Source organism: Amphibalanus amphitrite, unplaced genomic scaffold (genome assembly GCF_019059575.1).
Source record: "Amphibalanus amphitrite isolate SeventyFive unplaced genomic scaffold, NRLGWU_Aamphi_draft 002341F_arrow, whole genome shotgun sequence".
Classification (NCBI taxonomy): Eukaryota; Metazoa; Arthropoda; class Thecostraca; order Balanomorpha; family Balanidae; genus Amphibalanus; species Amphibalanus amphitrite.
The window spans coordinates 22,831-45,102 of NW_024883808.1; the positions used below are offsets into that span (position 1 = coordinate 22,831).

The window sequence follows — 22,272 nt, forward strand, 5'->3', positions numbered from 1 at the left end:
GCTACCTTTCCCCACAATAATATTGGCACTTTATCTTTTAGCTTACGTGTGAGGCTCGCTTGAAAAAGGTCGATTTAACATGGAAACCCTATGGGGTAGTAGTTTTTGAGCGCCCATTTGGCCTAATGCTACCAACTGTTACTGGCTACCCCTGAGCCGCGTCAGCCTTTCGAAACAGACGCGCTACTTATGTAAAAGTGGTACCATTCGACGCAGTTGGGATTTCAGTATATGACGTTTTCTGTAAATATGATACAATTTGTTTTTATAATTGTCATTTTTAAACATCAATGCAATGTATATTCTTTAGCATACAATATGTATTAATTTTATACTCTATTGATCAAAACACGATATTTTCTGACCATTCTTATTTATGAATACGTCATCAGTTTAATTCACACACTTATTGCATCTTCTGTCGTTTGTTTGCCACAACACGTGGGCGTGCGACTGCGATCTCTGTGGAGTTTTCTGGAAGGGTTTGGTTGGTATATAGAGCAATAATCTTGATTTTCTGGTTTATTATAGCTCGAACCCGGGCTCTGCGTCTGTCAGGGTTGACGGATCAAATCGATAGAACTTCTCAAAACGCTTTTGGCGTTCACCATCGAGGAGGAGCAAAGCCCACGGTAAGAACAAATCGAAATCACTCGGCCATTGAGTTTTTGGACACAAAACAGTATGAATTGGGAGGCGGGAACGCAATACGCAAGCAACACAAATGTTTCAGATGGGACTATCCCTAGGGATAGCTGTTCAATGGTGTTTGGCAGCCTGCCCAGTAAAAGAAGCAGAAATAGTTTAAGTATTTAGTAATGCCATTTATTTCAGCTATTATTGCAGCATCTTGCACATAATGCAAGAATAATGCAGCCCTGGGCTGTCACATCTGAAACATTTTGTGTTGCTTGCGTATTGCGTTCCCGCTCCCAATTCATACTGTTTTGTGTCAAAAAGCTCAATGGCCGAGTGATTTCGATTTGTTCTTACCGTGGGCTTTGCTCCTCCTCGATGGTGAACGCCAAAAGCTGTTTTGAGAAGTTCTATCGATTTGATCCGTCAACCCTGACAGACGCAGAGCCCGGGTTCGAGCTATAAAAACCAGAAAATCAAGATTATTGCTCTATTATACCAACCAAACCCTCCAGAAAACTCCACAGAGATCGCAGTCGCACGCCCACGTGTTGTGGCAAAAAAACGACAGAAGATGCAATAAGTGTGTGAATTAAACTGATGACGTATTCATAAATAAGAATGGTCAGAAAATATCGTGTTTGATCAATAGAGTATAAAATTAATACATATTGTATGCTAAAGAATATACATTGCATTGATGTTTAAAAATGACAATTATAAAAACAAATTGTATCATATTTACAGAAAACGTCATATACTGAAATCCCAACTGCGTCGAATGGTACCACTTTTACATAAGTAGCGCGTCTGTTTCGAAAGGCTGACGCGGCTCAGGGGTAGCCAGTAACAGTTGGTAGCATTAGGCCAAATGGGCGCTCAAAAACTACTACCCCATAGGGTTTCCATGTTAAATCGACCTTTTTCAAGCGAGCCTCACACGTAAGCTAAAAGATAAGTGCCAATATTATTGTGGGGAAAGGTAGCCTCAAGCTTCCTCTAAAACCTTTTTATCTGGCGTTTTTCGATGCGGAGGCATAACAGGTCCAAAAGCATTTGGCGCTGCCCGAGGTACCGAAAGCCCCTCCATGAGAGCACAAGTTCCTGCGCATGCGCACATTGCCTCAACCCTGTACTGGCGTACATTAGTGATACTGCTCAGGACTCGTTCAGCCAATCAGCGTCCCCGATTACATTAATAGATGTCGCTAGCATTACGTAAATCCTGCTTGCGAACACAATTTAAGAATGAAACAGCTGCGCCATTTCCGCCTTCCATTGATTCCTTCCATCTTAGTATCAACTATACGCTTTTTCAACTAACTTTAGACTAAGTTTTAAGCTATGGTCAGTAGGCTATTTCTGGTACATAATTAAAAATACTGCTTTATGATTTGCTTTACTCGTCAGCATAGAATACTCTATTTTTTCCATATTCAAAAAATATATCACCTACCATGTAACTCATCCACGTAAAATGGGCGCTTTCCGCGTCGTTGGTGTACCCGTTTGTTCTATATACCCTGGACGCGGCTAGCGATGCGATGGCTCAAGCAGGGGGCTCAAGGCTATCCCCGCGTTCGATGTCTCGGACGACGAAGATTCTCTAAGTCGTCCGGCCAATCCCGTTCAAGGTCAGTGGGGGCTCGGCTGCGGCTATGGAACGTGATTGGCCGGACGACGTAGAATCTTTGCCGTGAGAGACATCGAACATCGAACGCTGACGCGGGGTATGTAAACCGATTCTGGATAATGTTATTTTGCTGCCTAGCATAGGTAGCAATAAAAATCTAGCATATACCCCAATTACCGTACATATACACTTAATACCGTACACCTATAATGCCGTACACCTATAATTACCGTACACCTATGTGTATACGGCCTTGCCGTACACTGTGCCTGTTGCACATACCGTGATTTCTACTTCGTTCTCTATATACTGTAGTAAGTGCAATTTATATTGACATAATTTTTTATTTATGTCAGCCCTTGCCAATGAATCGCTCAAATAATGTATGATATGCGAAACGTATTTTGAAAGCTTAGGATTTTGTCTTGACATGCCAATGAATCATTGCTTAAAACGTGATAAACTGAGAAAAATATTGATCCATGGCTGATGGTCTTGTCTGATATTCTTTTTTCAGTTGACCTTATATTTTCAGGATTTTTGTCAGACCTATGTATATATAATGCCAGACTCATCAAGCCCCTGGCAGCTCCCATCTACTGTGCCTTACAGTCAAGATTTTTAAGCATTTTCAGTCATGGCTGTGGCACCTGTTCTGCCTGTTTGGTGATCTTATTGAACTCCATGCTATTTATGGCATAAAGTACATCAGTGCTAGGTATGGATTGGAACATCTGATATGAGACCAGTTTGCATCCAGTCTCACTTTGAAATGAACTTTGGAGTAGTTATTGAGTGCCTAAACCACTTTGTTTGTTTGGATGAGTCTATTCCAGCCATTCATGATTGGCCACCCGAGGAAGACTACCTGACCCTCGGGCCTTGGGCCTCAAAACTGCTGGGAAGATCTGGATTTTCAACTGGGCCCTGTTTCACTGGTGATAGCAGCACGCTACTATCAAATTGCGCGAGCTGACGTAATGTGATGACCTCACACTATGACGTTTCATATAATCCGTGAGCTTTTTCATAGCTACGTATGGAACAGAGTTGCTGTCTCGTTGAATGCGTTTGATACATTCGCACGGCGTGAAGATGTTAGCAGCAATATTTGATGACATCACACAGTTTGACGACGCCTTGGTTTGTAGATGTTTCCATGGAAACCCAATTTGACACGTGTGGTAGCAGCGTGCTGCTATCACCGGTGAAACAGGGCCCTGATGTCGCAGAGTAACTCCTTCAGGCATAATGAAGAATGAGCCAAACTTGGCATTGCTCCCTCTGTGAATGAAAGTTTCTTGCTGGCATTTATTGGCAAAGGCATCATTGGTTAACTGCACATAGGTCACTGAACTGAGGTACTGAATTGCAGGTGTATATGAGTCAGACAGGAAAGGAAACCTCTTCTTACACTTCAGTTAAATTTGCCCATGCCCAGAGCTTATGGGGACTGGGGTTTGACTAAATGTCCTTGAGGTTTTATCCCCAGTTATTAGACCTCATTGATAAGGGTGAGAGCAAGACTATTTCCTGGTGAGAGCAAGACATTGCCACCTTTTCCACCATTGACATTGTGTACCCACTTATGAAGCTTCCGCATGGCTTCCAAACAATTCATGAAGGCTTCATACTCTTATGGCAAATGCCATTATTTTTGCAGTAAATGCTGTACCTATTGATTTTTTTTCATCTGATTGCTAGTTGATTCTTATGGACATCACTTTTACATTTTGTGAGCTGTCAATAACATTCCTAATTTATTTCTTGGAATTGCATTGTTATTGCCCTGTGCATGGTATTATAGCGCTTAATTAGCTGTGACTTGAGTCATGAGCCTTGGTTCTACTTCATGAAAGTTACCTTGTGTGACCATGAATTTAGGGACTCCTTGACTAACATTTAGGCCCTAGGGGAGAAGGGTGCTCATCGATTTGATTGCTCTCTTTCTTGGTACATGAATAGAGATTAGAGTGTCTTTTGGCTCTGACCTGAAGCATGACCCATTTGTCATTTTTCTGTCCAACAGGCAGTGCTATCAATTGAAATAGAGCGTAGCCTACCTAACTAGAGGATATGCCAGATAAATCATGCAGCATTTGATGCCATTCTGAGAGGCAATAACAGCTCAGATGTCTGGTCGGAAGACTGACAGACATGGTTCTGAACGACGGAAACGGTCCCGAGATGGTGACAGTCCGAAATCCCGGCACACGACTCACAGACTGACCGAGGACGCAGCTCAGATGATCGAAAACGGGGCTCAGATCGTCAAGAAAATGGGTCTGTAAGCCAGAAGGACAACACTGATCGACTGAGGGATAGCTCGAGCCACAGGAGAGATAGTTCGAGCCGCCGAAGGGAAAGCTCAAGTCCTTGGTGCGACGGCTTAGATCGCCGGAGGGACGTCTCTGGTCGCCGGAGGGACAGCTATGATCGCCAGAAGGACAGCTATGATCGTCGCAAAGAGGCTTCTAGCTACAGGAGGGAGAACTATGATTCCCGGAGGGACAGCTCTGATCGCCGGAGGACAACTCTCCCAGCCACAAGCGCGCTCGGTTAGATCGCTCTCCAAACGCTCGTCGTTCTGTTTCCCCGCCCTCCTCTGCCTCTGCTCGCCCATTCAGTGAGGCTCGTGAACGTGCCTTTCTCACGGACTACCTCCGCTCGAGTGAATGTCCTCTGAAGCCCGGCTCGGAGGAGGCTACCGGCTTCTGGCCGTTCCACGCGCTGTACGTGCGGCGACTGGCGGCGGCCGGCGTCGAGCGGGGCCGCTCCCCGCCTCCGCCGAAACCCTCGCGAAAGGTGACCGAGCCGTTCCCCTGCCGGCCTACGACCTCCGACTGGCCAACCCGCTGTTCGTGGAGCGCAGGGTGAGGGACAGACGCGACGCGCGCGAGCTGGAGAGGCAGGAGCGCGAGCGGCGGGAGCCGGAGGCCCGCAGAGGACGAGAGGTGCTCGCCGCCTACCTGCACTTCCTGCAGAAACAGAAGTTTGCCAAACTGAAGAAGCTGCGGGAGGCACAGCGGAACCTGCCAATTTATCAGCACAGGTCAGTCAGATACAAAAATGGACGACTACTAACGTGAATTTTTGGCTGTGAATCTCACATTTCATACATTAAAACCATGTTTGCTTTGATTCATGCTGTCCTTCGTTTATGTTCATATTCCCTTCAAACTAATTTTATGTTTCCTATCACCTGCTGATTGATGTTCTTTTTCACAGTGTCTTTACTTCTGTTATCGTTCCCCTAGCGGATGTTCGGCGCGTGTGACCAGTCTGGACGGTCTGTAACCAAGCTCTTCCCTCCCCGCCCCTTTGTGCAGAGAGGAGATCCTGGCGGCTGTGCGAGACAACCCGGTGGTGATTGTGGCGGGCGACACGGGCTGCGGCAAGTCCACCCAGCTGCCACAGTACCTGCTGCAGGCCGGATACAACAGCATAGGTAGGGTAGCCGGGGCTGGTCTCGTCTGGGCTCTGGCCCTTGACACTTATGTGCTTCTGAGGCCCTTGTTCGCGATAGTTCGTCATATCTAAAAGCGTTGTGTTACATTAAGTTTTGCTTGATGAGCTGTGTACCTGTCTCCTCAATCATGTGTCTGAAATAATATTCCCGTTTTTATCTAAAAGATAATACCGTAATTTGCGACTCTGGTGGATTCTTCAGGGTAGCGAGGAATGAGAGCGCGTTGCTGGCTATCGAATGAGCTATTATTCTTTCAACGAGGAATTTGAAAACAAACTATGTTTATTGGACGTATACTCGCACGCTATCGAACTCTGATTGCGATATTACGTATACAAATAAGTAACTATATTGCGCCCTAGTGACAGTATTTTCGTATTTAGTGGCAATCTAAAATTTTGCGAAAAGCGTATGACCACGGCTGTATCATTTGTCGATAAAAGACTAACTAATTCGTCCGCCCTCCCCACGGTTCTCCATCGTCTTGCAGCGTGCACGCAGCCGCGTCGTATCGCCTGCATTGCGCTGTGTCAGCGCGTTAGTCACGAGACACTGCAGCAGTATGGCGACCAAATAGGCTACCAGATCCGCTTCGAGAAACGGCGACGCCCGCACACGGGTGGTGTTCCTCACGGGGACTTCTGCTCAGACAGGTGAGGAATGAGGACAGAGGGACTGTCGGCCCTCATGGAGGGATTCTACAGGGTGGCGAGGAATGAGAACACGTTGCTGGTTATCAAGTGAGCTATTATTCCTTCAACGAGGAACTTAAACAAACTATGTTTATTGGACGTATACTCGCACGTTATCGAACTCTGATTGCCATATTACCTATAGGTACAAAAAGATAACTATATTGCGCCTTAGTGACAGTATTTTCGTATTTAGTGGCAATCTATGTCGCTATAAGCATTGCGTGAAGTTTCACAAACCATGCTACGACAGTTGCAGACGACATAACCTACCCTCACATATCGTGTGTTCAGGTGTCGGCCGATCCGCTGCTCAGCCAGTATGACGTCATCGTTCTGGACGAGGTGCACGAACGTCATTCAGGGCGACTTCCTCCTGGGTGTGATGAAGTGTCTGGTGCGCCAGCGTCCCGAGCTCAGACTGGTGCTAATGTCTGCCACCATAAACATTCAGCTGTTCAGGGACTATTTCCACGGAAAGGCGCCGGTGAGGAAGAGGTAGAGGGGCTGGGCAGAGGGAGGAGCGGGACAGAGGGAAGGAGAAATGGATCACAGTGGGGTATCTTAATCTCAGCTACTTTGTTGTAAAGTTCAGCTCTGAAGTTCATGTGTAGCGGTTTAATTAGTTTCTGCCTCCTGCTGAGGTAATGTACCAAAAGTTTGTAAGTGGGTCGTTGACTCCGCTGTAAGATTTAGTGTTGTTTGGTCGCTGCGGCACCTGCTGTGAACCTGCTGAAAAACTCAAATGACCGATGTTGATACACTGCCACCGCTCGCCGCCACTATTTATCCAGCGTTCACTGACCTTGTGGCGCTGTCTTCAGGTGATCCAGATTCCGGGCCGGCTGTTCCCGATCCAGCTCAACTACCGGCCAATATCGGTAGTCGAGGCTGTGGCCAGGTGAGAGCTGGGGACGGGCAGGGGTGTGGTGTAGGATGGCTGGGACGAGCAGAGAGGGTTGAGACTCAGCTACCGGCCAATATCGGTAGTCGAGGCTGTGGCCAGGTGAGAGCTGGGGACGGGCAGAGAGGGCTGAGCTAGCTGGGGACGGGCAGCTGATGTACCTATATTCTCTGAGGACTGGGAAGAGGCTGAGATTCAACTACCGACCAATATCGGGCAGAGGTTTATTCGAGAAGGTCGGGGCGTAGTTACCTTTTCTGGCGTACGCTACTCTGCCTGTCTCTACCCTTGATGTCTGCCCTTGACCCTGCCGATCTGTGTAAGTGACCTCTCCCTCCCTCTTCTCTCCGCCCAACAGCTCCGGTCGCCTGAACCCGCGCCGTTCGTGCGCGTGCTGAGTCTGATCGACGACCGGTACCCCGCTGAGGAGCGGGGCGACCTGCTCATGTTCCTCAGTGGTGTGGCCGAGATCACCGCGGTGGCCGACGCGTGCGAGGAGTACGCGCGGCAGGCGGGCCGCTGGATCGTGCTGCCGCTGCACAGTCAGCTCTCCGTGCAGGATCAGGATAAGGTGCGGTCAGGAGAGGGATGAGGAGTGGACAGAGACGTGATAGGATGAGGTCAGGAGCAGGGGAGGAAGGATAGGGGGAGAAGGAAGGGGAATTGGGACAATACGGGAAGGTATGACAGGGCGTCTCAGCGGAGTGCACTGGGAGAGGCCGTAGGTAGCGCCACTGAACGGTGGGGGTGGCAACAGATGGCACTGGACCGCTGTCTGTAGAAGCTTCAGCTGTCCGAAGAAAAAACATTTCTGTGTACCATGTTAATTGTTATCATGTTATCATGTTGGTATCATGTTATAGCTTCCTCATTTCAGCTAGTAAAAGTACGTTAGATGCCCAGGTTAGTTATCAGTTATATCAGCAATTATCGCCTCCTCAAGGCATTTTATGCCAGCATTCTCTATCAACACAGTCAAATGTGATCGGACTCTCCAGATTTCCCTAAACCCCTGTCCCCGCCCTCTGTGCACAGGTGTTTGCTGTGGCGCCGGACGGCGTGCGTAAGTGTATCGTGTCGACCAACATCGCCGAGACGTCGGTGACGATTGACGGCGTGCGCTTCGTCGTCGACTCGGGCAAGGTGAAGGAGATGAGCTACGACAGCGTGACGAGGATGCAGCGTCTCAAGGAGTTCTGGGTTAGCCAGGCCAGCGCCGAACAGCGCAAGGGGCGCGCAGGTAGGTGGAAAAGGGGCATCGGAGGGATGGTATTGAGGGAGAAAGGGAGCGACCCTTCAGGCTGGGAGGTGTTTTAAAGTTTTTTAGTGTAGTTGATAAGAACTGATGGGGTTATTATTTACTTGTGACGATAATGGAGTTTTGACTTGACACCCCCCCCCCCCCCCTCAGGCCGCACGGGCCCGGGCGTGTGCTACCGCCTGTACTCGGAGGACGAGTTCGACATGCTAGCGCCGTACGCCACACCCGAGATCCAGCGCGTGCCCCTGGAGAGCCTGGTACTGCAGATGGTGGCACTGGGCCTGCCCGACGCCCGCCGGTTCCCGTTCCTAGACCGGCCGCTGAGGATAGCCTGGAGGACGCCATCAGGTCATGGGTGCAGCAGGTTAGTAGAAGGGCAGGTTAGGTCATGGTATAGGAGGCTAGTGAGAGGTCAGGTCACTGTTGTAGTGGTTCAGTGAGAGGTCAGTTGACTGGTGCAGCATATTAGTGAGGACTCAGGTCATGTCAGCAGATCAGTGAGTGGCCAGGTCACTGGTATAGTACGTCAGTGAGAGGCTATGTTGTCCAACTGCCTTATTCCATACTCACCCAAAAAAAAAAAAAAAATGAGTGAGTTGCTGATATTTTAGGAATGATTTGTCACCATATGTAATGCCTAAAACATCATGGATCTCGATCACTGAGTATGGCGTATATGTATTCTGATCCGCGTGCCGCCTGCAGGGTGCTCTGACCGCTGACGAGCAGCTGACCCCGTTAGGTCAGATGCTCAGTCAGCTCCCGGTGGACGTCACCGTCGGGAAGATGCTGGTGCTGGCTCGGTGCTGCACCAGATGGACCGGTCCTATCGGCGGCGGCCGCGCTCAGCGTGCAGACGCCGCTCACCAACCGAGCCTTCCGCGACCCCGACTGTCTGGTAAGGGACGGACGGGCGGGATGAGTTGATATACTAGAAAGGGACAGGGCGTTAGGTGTGGGGTGAGGGACGGACGGGATGGAACGACTGGCTGGTGAGCGACTGGCCAGAATAGATGTGTGGTGAGGGACATGACGGTAGATGTCTGATAAAGGGCGGGACGGGAAGGCTGTTTGGTGAGGGACGGCACAAGTGGTAGGCGATGGACGGGACGGGATGGTTGTGTGGGTGTGAGGTCATGGTGTTAATATACCATATTTCCAACTAGCATTTCGTCTCGAATACTTAATGCAGCAGTCTCACGCTACGAGTGTGCTTAATCATACGTGTTATACTTAACCCAGTCCCACAATCTGACTCTAACTCTGTTTACTGTCGGCCCTCCCCACAGGCGAACCTGAGCCGCTGTTCAGCAGTCACGGTGACTCGATCACCCTGCTAGAGGCCTTCGTCAGCTGGCTGCAGGTCAAGGTCACCGGCAAGGTCAGGTCACGGGCCTGGTGCGGCGAGCGGGGTCTGGAGGAACAGCGCTTCTACGAGCTGGTCAAGCTGCGCCGTCAGTTCATGACCATTATGGAGGTGAGGAGTGCTATGGGGCAATGGGGTGAGTGATGCCTGCATTTGTCTTCTGTTTTGATGGCTTAACGGTGGTTGTTGAGTTGAATTGTGGCACTATTCAGTTGTAAACTTGTTAAAATTTGGTGAACTAGAATGAAATAGTGCTATGTTTAGTTGAATATTATGTCGACCAGTATGTATATGCCTGTGAAATTTGCTAAATACGTTCTGACGCTAACGGGTAATCAGGCTGTGTAGTGTGTATTAGGCTGCACCAGCTGTCGTTGCCTTTGTTTTGACATCGTTAAGCTCATGTTTTACTTTCCATCAGCGACTGACTTTCTAGTTCCCACATGAGAACTGGGTTGCCGACCATCGATAACCCACACTCCCCTATAGGAGTCGCGCCTGCTGCCGAAGCCCGCCCGTCTGGTGAGCACCGCCGACCGGGTCCGGCGGCACGGCGAGCTCTCCCAGCTGCGAGCCGCGCGCCGCGAGCTGCAGGAGAGCCAGCCGCGCCGCCGGCAGCTGGCTCGCGGCCCGCACGGCGCAGGAGACTCCACCGAGCAGCAGCGGGATGGGGACGTGGCGGATATTGAGTTCCAGATGAGAACGGGCGCACGTGATCTTCAGGTACGGGAACTCGGGGAGTTGTGGGAGGGGGAGTTTGAACTCGCTCGTGGGGGGATTTAACCCGCGCCCTGCTGGGGGGGGGGGTGTTTGAACACCCCCCCCCCTTGTGGTTTTTCGCGAATATCTCAAAAACGGCGGCGCGGAGCGCCGCCGTTTTTGGTACCCTTATCATACATCAATTCTACACATGTTGTGAAAATTTCAGACCAAGGTCATTCAAGGTCAGGTCACCAGGTCACTTGAAGTGACCTCACCTCATAAAAAGTTTCAATGTCTGTCATAGCTACACCGAGTGACCGATCGCTTTGAAACTTTCAGCGATAGCTAAGAGCAATAGCATGTACAAAATGTATATCTCAGAATTTTGATATCGATGACCTAAGGTCAGGTCAATTTTGCGACCTCCCCATTATAAGTCAATGGGAGAAAAATGAAATGCGTCTCTTTTGGACGAAAGACATTATAAACACTCACAAACACCGAATTACAAGTTGTTTAGACACAATAAACATGAAAATTGTGTCCGTGACCCTTGTTTATGCCCTGAGGTCATCTTAGGTCACGAATGGTATCTAACAGTTTTCGCAAATAACTTTTGATAGAGGCATGTTAGAGCGATGAAAATGCCTTATATGTGTTCAGCTCGACGATACGGATCGACTGATATGCAACATGACCCTTTCCGGTCAGGTCATGACCTTGACCTGAGGTCAAATTTTCAAGTTGACCTTTCAAGGTTAAGTTATAGTTCATTCGATGCGTCTTGACGAGAGGAACACGATGCCGGTTAAAGTAAGCTCGGCAAAGGCTTGGGTCAAAAGTTATTGCGAAAAACTGTTTCCGAAAAAATCGGCTATATTTGCAGTTTTTGTCCCCTGCAGGCAAAACCGTTGACGTTAGGTCAAATCTGAGAGAATTACTCAGAAAGGGCGTTAATAGGGCTATCGAATGCGCTTTTCCGCGGCGCTGTAGCTCTATTGGTTCCCGAGTTATGCGCTGGCTTCTTGGAAATTTTCGCCATTCGACCTGGAAATCGGCGAAATTTTGCCTTCAATGACCTCTGGTGACCTTACCTTTGACCTGACCAAAAAATTGACCGAAGTGATTTCGTCATTATTTTTTACGCTCTTTCCAACGCCGCCTTCCGCGTATCGCTACGTGGCCCAGGAGCCGAGTTAGAAGGGGGGGTGTTCAAACACCCCCCCCCAGCAGGGCGTGGAAATCCAGGACCCCCAGCAGGGCGCGGGTTAAGAGCGGTATGATTTGTGTGCATGGATGTAACGCGAGGTTGATCTTACTGGCGTCATGATGATGAATGTGAACCAGTGAGATGAATCTGGATGAAGCTAAATATGTTGCAAGTCACGTTCTTGAAATTCTCCCCGCACGTCATGATTAACGGCCACTTTGTGGCGGTCGATGTGGTATGCTGCAGGAGCTTCTTCAGGCGAGTAAGCTGAAATCATACCAAGATCAAACGCTGCTGAAAATCATCCTCTGCAGCGGACTTTACCCGAATTTCGCTCTCCAGACCTCCACAATAATTACAAGGTAATCTCGGGCTCTCGGGCTTGGAGAGAAAGTGTTTTGCCGCGTTTGAGTGGCTTTCTTGTAAGACTTTCTGATTCATTATTTACTTTAGCCGGGATTATAACTAGACATTGCTGCTTAGTTCAATGCATGGATTTGAAAATGTTTGAAATCATGCTTTTCTAACAGTCGGAATTTACATGGTTACTAACTACTAAGTGTCATTGTTTGTCTTTGCTTGTTGTCCAGAAGCTTGTTGCCCCTTTGAGGTTTTCCAGAAGCAATAAAACTTTATATACTTTTTACACGACCCAATTGCATTATATCCTTGGTGTCTGAAATTCTTTCGGAATCTGCGTCTTCTAACAATCATTCACCACAACGCTCGCATATGTAATATACCTATGACTCCCACCCTCCCCGCCGTCTGCCCCCAGCCGGGCTCGATCAGGTGTTCCACAGCGCCAGCAGAAGTTCGTGGTGCCTGCACCCCAACTCTGTATCTCCTTCTCGCCGGAGACCCTGGAGATAGCCGATAGCGACGTGCGGGTGACGGCCGGGCCGCGGCCGCGCCGCGGACAGCGTCACCAGCGACAAACACCAGCTGCTAGCCTTTGTGTGAGTGGTGAAAGGGGTGGGGGTGGGGGTGGGTGCGATGGCTGATGGGGATTGGGGAGGGACTGGGTATATGACTGAGGGTGGGTTTGGTGGGGATTAGAATGACTGAATTTGGCTGAGGGTGCGTTGAAATGAAGAAGCTAGTTCTGGGTTGATGCATATGGGAGAAGTCCAACAATAATTTAGCCCACATGTCTCATTTACGAGAACTCTGTTGTGAAACTTGTAATGGATGCTGTCTTAGAGGTGATTCAGGTTTCTTGGATGGCAATAATAATTACTCATTGAGCTAACGAGCAGAGGCAGACACTTCAGCATAATGGATTCGTATTAAATGTCTGCTTCTATATACAATGCACAGTGGACATGCCATCTTCAGATAATATGTGGATTATGGGATTTTTTTTTTAAAAGGATTGTGGCTAGCTTAGATGTTTCATTCACGACATTCATGAATCGTATCTTACCATCCAGGCCTATGAGTCCTTCAGCCCAATCACTGCTGTGGCAGACGATGTCACAGATCATGTGTTCGTTTCTGACCTCTGCCGGATCCCTCTGGAGACGACTAAGCCGTAGTGTGACTAGCTGTAGCAGTTACAGTGACCGTGTCTGACTGTTCTGACTGTGACCACGGCCGGCAGGACCCTGCTGGAGACGTCCAAGCCGTATGTGACGGGCGTCACTCGGTGCCGGCGCTGCAGGTGGCGCTTCTGTTTAGCGGGACCATCGATACCGACCTCAGCTGCCGCAGGTAAAATACTACAGATACAGTACTACAGACACTACAAACATACAGACATTGCAGCACGGATACCGACCTCAGCTGCTGCCGCAGATAACACACTATTTAGACACTACAACACTTCGGACGCTACAGACATACAGACGCTGTAGACGCTACAGACGCTATAGACACTACAGACACTTGAGGATCGACAGGAACCTCAGCTGCCGCAGGCTGTGCTTTGTACAGGGTGTCCCAGAGTTGACCGAACACTGTTTATCAGCGTATAAGATGAGGAAAAATAATTGCACATTTGTATGCTTGTCGTCCAATATAGTCAACTAGGCCAGCAAACAAAATGACATATGAATAGAGACGCGTTCTTTACAAGATTAGTCGGCAATTGCGGATATGAAACCCCATGCTGGTTTCAGTTGTTTTAGGGTCTTCCGAACGGTTGTAGGCCGGTTCCATTGACCTCTTGCCGGAAGATATGCAGATATTTTCAATTAAATTTAATCCAAAACGTTCCGGGTAATAGGCATTCTCCCCCAAAACGAAAAATTCTGCCCACACCACTGTTACGTTGTTTTTGGTATCGGAAATAGAGAACCTCCATGCCTGAACATGGCGGCGCGACCTTGGATTCCAGCAGATTTGGTTTCCAGAACGAACCCGTTCATGGCCATTCGGCTGACGCGCGACGGCAGCCAGTTTTTGTGATGCTAGAATGTGACCGCGTGGTACTCTCTTGTAACAGTCATGTTGGAGCATCACATGAAGCTGAATGAGGTGAACTATGGCTCAAAATGTCTCACACTTAATTTCGATGAGTGTCTGTCCGTCTCGCTGTTGTAGCGTTGTCGCCATCTGACGTCCAAACAATACTTCTCTGGGCGTGCAAAGGCAGAATACCTCAATTGGACATTCGTAAGACCACAAAGTGTTTCATTTCACTCGTATCCAATGTGATATGATTTTGGCTAACTTGCAGCGATTTGCGCTGCCTTTTTGTTAGTTTTGGCATCCTTTCATTCCAAAGGCCCCAATTCCATATTTTGTCGACGATAGGGGTGGAAAAGCCACATTGATTTTGTAGCTAGTCCTGACCGGTTGTAAGCTAGCTTGCAGGTAGATCGGTGACGTTTGCTGACCATATAATGGCAACCACCCGCTTGATGGTACGTGCTCCGTTTTGGCCACGCCCAGGCTGGTCAATCATGTCATACCTTGCTCTCTCTGGCTTTGCTCGCTGATGTAATGCGCTTTGCTTACTCTTACCTGCTTGCAGATGAGCTGCTGGAGCATATGAAGGAACCATGCCGAAAGTCCGTCTACAAAGTTCAGAACTGCAGTTGATTCACCATGGTTGCCTTTTGGTGGCTTATGCTAAAAAACGGAAAGGGACTACTATTTGCTGACTATGTATAATAATTGACTTGAGTCGTGACGGTCAACAAAAGCGTACTGTCTCTTAGCTCGATACTAAGGGTTGTCTTATAAACGTATGAAGCTTCATCTCATTAGAATCGGGCGTATCGTATTTTGGCCAAAAATAAGTGTTCGATCAATTCTGGGACACCTGTAGACAATGTAAACGCAATATAACACACACAGTCACTACGCGCTTCATCGGTCATTCTAAAACACTGCAATGACCTCAGATGCCGCAGGAGATAGGAGACAGAAACTGTCAGCCATCAAACACCACACAAACGCAGGTGTGACAGCACATCTCTAAAGCTCGTGAAAACAGCTTTCAGGCGTACGATAACATTATCCAGCTGTAATTAGCGGGAAATGCACTTCACTACCGGACGCAATCTGTTGATTCATTTCTATACTTGGACAACACGTACCTTGCGTCATTAAATGAAGGATCATGATGTTTCACCATTTGTTGTTCTTATATTTCACAATCAAAAGTAGTTCACTTGTACATCAGCGACGCACAATGAAATGGCAAAACTGAAAATACCAAACAATGCATCATTCGCTGCCATACGAAGCATAGCCGATCATCAGAGGAGATGTTCAAGATGAGTTCCACCGCGCTGCCTAGTCATTGGTAGCCTGCTTGCTGCAGGTTTCGTCGGCGCCGGGTTTCGTCAGAGATTTGTCAAATGTAGGCCTCTACGCAAAACGACCCTCTTTCAGTTGTTCACATCGTAGGATAAATGTTTGACCATTTTCAAGCGTGCCAAGATGTGCTCTATCACTTCATGAAATATCAAAAACATTCGCACGTGCGGGACAAAAAGAGATAAAAAATATTTGATGATCCTCCATTTAATGACACCCGGTAGTTGGACAATCCGGTCCAAGTGTGCTGTCGCGCTAGCTCGAAATGGCGATAGTCTACTCGGAGGACTACTACCCGCCTTTATTGGCGTAGCGATCGACATCTACATCAGTTCCATAATCACAAATGACCTTCGAACATTAATCATTCATAGCCCCGGAGATTTACCAAACCACTGAGTAGCTTGAACAAAAGACCGTCGCCATGGTCTGTTGAGTAATTGAAGGCCAGCGTTTCAGTTCTGTTGACTTTTCGGTGCAGCTGCCCGGCTAATTCGCTGCTCACTAAAATGAAACGATCTTCAGACGAATAATGGTGTCCTTTGTTCCGCCAACAGCAGTTGATGACTGCGATTATCATGGACCGTTTTACATAATTCATTTAAGCCACGAACAGACATGTTTCAAGAGTCGTATGTCCGTACATTTGTGAGTCGGTCTCTATCCACCGTTAAATTGTTTACACCCAGACCTGAACGTAGCTGAAAGCTATTTATGCAATGAGAACCCGGCCTCGGCCACCTTTTTATGAAGCACTTAGTACGTGCGTGAGTGAGCATCGTGTTTTATGCGACCACGGTGTATTGTTGAGAAGTTGTAACGTATTACTTACTTTTTGTCCTTCATTCCGTCTCCACGCTTACATGCAAACCGTTTTTGCGGGGTCGGCTCGCCCACCGTGAAACAGGTAGCGAGTTTGTTGATGCCAATTTAGCTATCCGACCCTTGTTTCCTGGGCCACGTCCGACACATTACTGCCGTAACGAAATAAAACCGTAGGACAGAGCAAAACAACCATAGTTCTTTGTTCGTGATCCCTCAGTGTCCATAACAAAGTTACGGCTGACCATTCGAGTCGATTTAGAGAAGTACGCTCATACTGGCAAGCTGAAACGCTGGATTTCGCTCGTTAAAAAGTAACGTGTTCCAGAGTTTCAGAGTCGTCGTTCATGTTTATGAGCCGAGACTTTTGCAAGTTGCCATTGATTTTTTATTGTATGCCAAGGCGGCCGTACCACAAACGCGCACATTGTGGGCGGGAAGGGGTGGCCGAAACTGCTCTTTCTTCTCTTCGATGTCTCCTAAACCAAAGCTAGCACTGTGGGACAGCTGCGAACGAGTGGTCCGGAAGGGCTACTCTCCCGGAATTGATGGATTTCGTTCATACTGGCAAAAGGACAGCCATACAGAAACCAGGTCTTTCTGCTACTCAAACTTTGGTAAGCTTAGAACCGGTAAATTCACGAGGGCCGACTCCCCCCCCCCCCCCCACCTCTACGGTAGCACTGTCATGGGATACCTTTCTATGTCATGCAGCAATGTCACTTATGTCATGCAGCAATATCCTGCAGCTCTGCGTTATATCTAACATTTCAGACTGTAGCCGCGGCGGTCCCCACGCTGTTATTCCATTTTCGCTGAATGGCCCGGTCGCGTGTTGTGGCGCCGGCCGCCTCGGTGAAAGCCGTTTGAAGCTGACACTGCGCAGATAGGCGGCTCATCCCCGTAATACCAGTGCTCCCCGGCCGACTCATTAGCCCCTCGGACGTGTTACGACCGCGGGCGGCCGTCCTATTGATTGTGCTGTGTTTGTGAGTCTCCGTGTGATCCGCCCAGAGGGGCGGGGCGATGGTGGGGTACTGGTCGCTATGGTGTGTGAAATATGGTGAATATTATGGCAGAGACATTTCATCTTGTCCTCACTGTAGTTCAGTTTATGGTGTTTGACCTTGATGATCTGGCCTGTGACGTTTGACCTCACTGTGACCTCCGACCCATATATGACCTCTCACCCCACTGTGACCTCTGTTCCCTCCCCAGCCTAGTCTGTGACCGGTTGCCTTTTGTGACCTGTGTCTCTGTGACCCTGATCCCTGCCCTTTGTCCCCAACTCTGACCTCTGTCCCTCCCCCAGTCTCGTATGTGACCTCCGGCCTCTGACTCTGGCCTCTGCTCCTCCCGCAGTCTGATCTGTAACTGTTGACCTCTGACCTGCGTCTCTGTGACCTCTGTCTCTGTACTCTGACCTCTGCCTCTCCCCAGTCTGGTCTGTGACCGTTGGGTGGAGTTTCTGGTGTCGGAGCCGGCGGCGGCACAGCAGCTGCTGGCCCGCGCCGTCACCCTGCGCCGCTGGTGGTCACGCCTGCTGCAAACGCGGCTGGACAGTGAGTGTACTCGTTGGGCGGACACGGGTCAAGGGGCTACCTCCGGATCACTGTTGCGCAGACGTGGCGTGGCTCTATCGGATCCCCAAACGGCGCGACTGCCTACCATCTTCATCCGAGGTGGATTTTGATCGGAGGCAGGCGGATTGTGTCTGTCAGAGTTTTTCACATGCTGATGGTATTCGGCGCCTGTTTTGCTTTTGTTTCATTTTGCTGGCAAAGTTATGGTGGGTTTACCGTGAACAAGGCCGCTTTTCACTGAACTTTGCGGTGAACTGAGCAGAACGACTGAAAGTATGAAAGAAGCTTAACTTTGTCTTTGTTGAGCATTGTGGTAGTAAAGTAAAAACTCTGCTTTCATTTTCTTTCTGTAGGCGAAAGTGTCTAATGTTCAGTGGGAAGGTGTCTTAGATGAGCTGCTCTTAGCGGAAAACCAGACTCTCTCGCGAGTCTGGTGGTAGTGTTTTGTAATAAGGTATGCTGATATTTCGTTAGCACCGTTGCCTTTATTACAGAGGCACCGGCCCGCGATACTGCCGACCCCGTAATCATATTACCTTGTGCCTTCATCAGCCTAGCTTGCGCTGGGTTAGGGAAAGTGTGAGTGGAGGTTACTAGGAATAACGATACCGACAGGACTGCCGGCGCCGCGAATAAGAATACTGGCGTACAATTGCGTATGGGAGAGCAGCGGTTCTGTCTAATTAACGGGTTGATTGTGGCCCGTTTCGGTTGTGGAGATGGGATTGTGGTAGGCCTGCTTTTGTCTCACGCTAGAAAAGGCCATGGGTCAACGGCTTTGTTGCTGGGGCCGCCCGAGGCCAGTCGATCTGTTTTCAGCGCTTTACGGCCGGACTAGCGCTGACCTTTCGATAAGCAGCTTAGCGTGCCCGGTGTCGGAGAGTGTCCAGTATACGTCTGTCTCCGTGGCCCGCTCGGCGGATTATGGCGCGGTGTGTGGTGTCACTGTCCACCACAATAATGTCGTTTGGCTTGAAGCGCACCGGTGGTAGTATTGATAATTTGTGTAAGTAATTACAATTTGTACTTAAATAGACCTAATTAATATTGGTAGGTAGTATCACTGCGCTCCGAATTTTTTGTCGTCCTCATTTTATTTTGCGAAGTGTTCTAATTTCATATGCTGTGCACACCAATTTCCCGGCGTAAATGATATCACCTGTGCACAAACCAGACATCCACTCTACCATCTCTCCCACAGAACTGGGCCCTAAGAAACAAGCCAACCCCCCCTCCCCCCCCCCTCCTGCACCTCTCCACAGACCTGGGCTCGGTACAACTGCTTTAACCGGAGGACACTGTGCTCACAGGCCCTACAACAGACCGATGCTTGGACACAATATGCACTCACCTCCCTGCTCTCTCCCCAGACCTGGGCTCGGAGGAACAGCACGAACCAGAGGAAGAATCGACGCTGCGCGGTCGGCTGGTGGCGGCGCTGATCGACTTCTTCCACACGGATGTGTTCTACTCTCACAAGCGGCTGGTGCCGGCCGATCTGGACGGTCTCTACTGTCGAGAGCCAGAGGCAGAGACCGACGGACGATTGCCGCCGTTCATCAGATATGACTGGTCAGTGGTGGGGAAGTGGGGCGGGGAGGCTGGACTATGGAGAGGCTACTGGGGAGTGGGGGGAGCCGCTGGAGAGGTGGGGTGGCTGCAGAGGCTACTGGGGAGTGGGGGTGTTGGTGGGGAGGTAGGGGTTTGGGGAGGCTGAAGAGGCTACTGGGGGAGTGGGGAGTCGCTGGGGAGGACAGATAGATCGCCGGGGAGGTGGGGATGGGGAGGTTGTTACCGGGGTCGCAGCGCAGCTTATTACTATCGGTTGGATATTGAGTGACGCGGATTTCCGTCGACTATTGACGTCCCTTGGCGTGAGCCGTGAGACGCTCCGGTTGTCTTATATGGCATCGGGTCGTCCTCTGATCCGGCTCCTTAATGGGTATCGTGCTCACTCGACATGTTACATTCATTTTTATGGCGTTTATTTGCTTTCGCCGTTGATGGAAACATTTTCGGCTTTTCTTCCTAGATATTGTGATTTACCTTTCTACGCACTACTATCAGGTCTTTTGACAGAGATATTTAATTTTCTACCGAGTATCCAGCATTTATTTGACGAAAAGTGTCTGCCTCCCCTATCCAGATCCCCGTTTCTTTAATCTTGACCTTAGGTCTTTCCCCATGCTTCAGTTTGCTAGGACGCCAGTTCCCGCCGCCAGACAGAGTCAGCTCAATGCGTTATGCGCGGGAAATGAACATTGTTGTATGTAGCCCCAATAAACAATCAAGCAACTCAATACCCTACTGAGGGAAAGCCTAGGACGAGTGGTGGACACTACCCGAACACGGACTGGTGGTCGGCAGTCGGTAGTGGGAATTTAAACAAACACATGACTGAGTTTTAGTGGAAAAGGAAGATAAGTGTTCGGCTGGGTAGAAATCCATCAGAGCGAGGGATGGCACGTAGATGCTTGTGTATTTTTTGTTGTATTATTGGTATTATTGGTGCAGTGAAATTGGTTTGAAGGTCTGCGGCTTCGCGAGGGGCCGAATAAATGTCATTTGTAGATAACCAGTATAACGCCTTTTGGGGCGACTAACGGAGCGAGCGAGAGGGTGAGCCTTGCACGTGCGAAATTTCGAGGGGGACCTCTAGCTGACTTGTGCACGGCACTCTACTAACCGGTCTCTAGCGATATGCCAAATTTGAGCACAATCCACCCAGCCGTTCTTGAGATCTGGAAGCGGCACCCTGCACGTGCGCACGTGCAAAATGGGTCCCAACTGACTTGTGCACGGCACCCTACTAACCGGTCCCTAACCATGTACCAAATTTGAGCGCCATCGGTCCAGCCGTTCTCGAGATCTGGAATCGACCCCTGCACGTGCGCACGTGCAGCAGCACCCCAACTCTGGCACATGTATATGCATTGCCTAGTGGGTGCCTACCTACATGCCAACTTTCAGCGCAATCGGCCAAGTACTTACCGAGAAATTGCAACAATTACAAAAGTGACACCTCTTCGTTTTGCACGTGGCACGTGCATAAGGGGTCACCCGCATGCATCGGAAATAGTCCAATACTTGGTAGAAGGAATGAAGCTACCCTACAAAAATTACCGCGTGTAAATCGGTCAAGTGGTTGCTGAGATATAAGCGTCGCAAAAGCGTGACCACGGCCGGCCGGCCGGCCGGCCGGCCGCTCATACTCAGAAATTTCCGTTAATCTAAGGAAAGACTCCGCTCGCTTCGCTCGCTCCGTAACGAGTCTTGATAATCGTTTAAGTAAGTAATTATCACAACACTAAGCCGGTCATTCCATAAGTTCATTACCTGGGCTGATGATATATCATTAAATGGGATTGTAGATGAGCCGTTATAAGCTCTGTTGACTCGGGGCTCGGCAAACGTTGCCCTTTCCCTGTCGCGGTACCATCCTCTCAATAATCCCGTATCGCCGCTCCATTGGCGGCCCTCAGCGTCGATCCGGGCTGCATGCGGGCCGCTTTCTGCACACATTTCGTGCCGCCAGATTGACGGCCACTTTGCCGACGCGACAGCCCCCGTCGGCCGGGTGCTACGCTCGCTCGCTCGTCAGGGCTGTGGATTCTGAGTAAAAACTGGTTTAGGGGATGTGTAGTTGCTTCGAAAGATGGGCTCTCAGATAACAATGCAGTGTTGATGTTCACAGTCTGATAAGCGACTCGGCCCCGTCGATGGAAGAGGAAACCTGTCCGTACTGTGATAACAGTATGTCCACATTGCCTGTGGAGAGGATAGTCCATTGGAGCCTATGCATCTTCGAGCACAAGAAGACCAAAGGTGGGTGTCTTGACGGATATAGGCGGTATGAGAATCCTCCTCGTGGTCAGGCGTAGACGGCCGTTATATCTCCTTTTGCTGCATTTTATGGTAATGCAAATGCGAGTTTTAGTCATGAGATATGACTGAGACTCGCAGTCGTTCTGGTAAAATGATCCATCAAACATATGCAACAGCGTCGGCTGTGGTATTTGTGCCACAGCTGCGGTCTATATTTGCCGCGCGGCCGTTTCATTCTCGCTGGGATGGTGTCGTTTTCAGACGAGTCTGCCACCGCTGACGCCGAGGGGGTCGCCACGGAGCCCCAGGGACCGGTCTGTGAAGAGTGCGGCGTCTCACTGGAGGGAATGACTGGCATTCAGATTCTGAGGCACCGTAGATCCCATCGTCCCCCCAGCCTG

General features: G+C 49.5%; 1 pseudogene; it reads left to right on the forward strand.

The window, feature by feature from the left end:
* The first annotated feature begins 4,426 nt into the window (after positions 1–4,426).
* Positions 4,427–22,258, forward strand: LOC122376835 (annotated as a pseudogene).
* Positions 22,259–22,272: the final 14 nt, after the last annotated feature.